The following is a 1,180-nucleotide window of genomic DNA, read 5'->3' as shown; positions in this document are numbered from 1 at the left end:
AGACACCCAAACAATTAATGGACAGAAAGATGGAGCAGCTTTACAAAAGAGAATAAGAATTGGAGTATAATCAAGCAATATATAATTTTCATGTCCTTTAGTCACTAAAGGTGATTATCATGAACAAACAAAAAGAATGATAGCTGTACTTAAAAGTTATCATCACCTAATCAAGTCTCTCCTGGTAACTGTTGTGGCAGATGGGCTTTTGAGGAGATATGTGAAAATGTGTTAACATATTAGTTCGGAAGTGACAGAAACTCTGTTTTATACAATTTGGTAGCCAGCACAGTGGCTGGAGTTCATCTCACCTAATGTAAGACACCTGCAAGGGCTTAACCASCTACGCTAGACTATGACTCTACTAGTGGAGAGAAAGGGACATTTTCAGGGGCAAACTACCTGGCCCACTTTAGATCCCACTTTAGGAAAAAATGTGAATCTTATCCTAAAAAAGAAATGCAGACAACTGTCTCAGAAGCAGTTGTCTTTAACATTTATATACTTAATAGGATGCACTTGTCTCCACATAGGCATTTGGTGCTGTTTTGAGTACTGGGGGTAACCTCCGGCTGGGGCTGGGGAAGAGCGTAGCTCTCCCTACTTCTGTGTCCTGTCTACCTGCTGAATGCAAATGTCTTCAGTATCCCAGAGGATCTCTAACAACCATAATGCCTGTTTTTAGGTAATTTAATTAGTCTTTGTGAAGTCTATTTTAGTCAAATGAATTCCACTTCTCTTTCATCCAGCCCATCTGGAATAGTTATTTACCATTTACAATTGAATTACTTCAAGTCTTTGCCTAAATCATACCTGAAACAAAATCACAGAATCAGTAAGGTTGGAAGGGACCTCTGGAGATCATCTAGTCCAACCTCCCTGCTCAGCAGGGTCACCTAGAGCATGGTAGACAGGGTTGCAGCCAGGCAGGCCTTGAAGATCTTCAGAGAAGGAGACTCCACAACCTCTCTGGGCAACCTGGTCCAGTGCTCCGTCACTCTCACAGGGAAGAAATTCCCCCTCACAGTCAGGCAGAACTTCCTGTGCTTCAATTCCTGCCCATTGCCTCTTGCCCTGTCACACGGGACAACTGAAAAGAGTTTGTCCCCGTCCCCTTGACACCCTCCCTTCAGGTACTTGTACACATTGATAAGATCCCCCCTCAGTCTTCTCTTCCCCA

The sequence above is a fragment of the Rhea americana genome, unplaced genomic scaffold (genome assembly GCF_003343005.1).
Source record: "Rhea americana isolate MKP2758 unplaced genomic scaffold, rheAme1 scaffold_0, whole genome shotgun sequence".
In the NCBI taxonomy this organism is placed as follows: Eukaryota; Metazoa; Chordata; class Aves; order Rheiformes; family Rheidae; genus Rhea; species Rhea americana.
The sequence above is the reverse complement of the archived record's forward strand: the minus strand, read 5'-3'. Positions refer to the sequence as shown.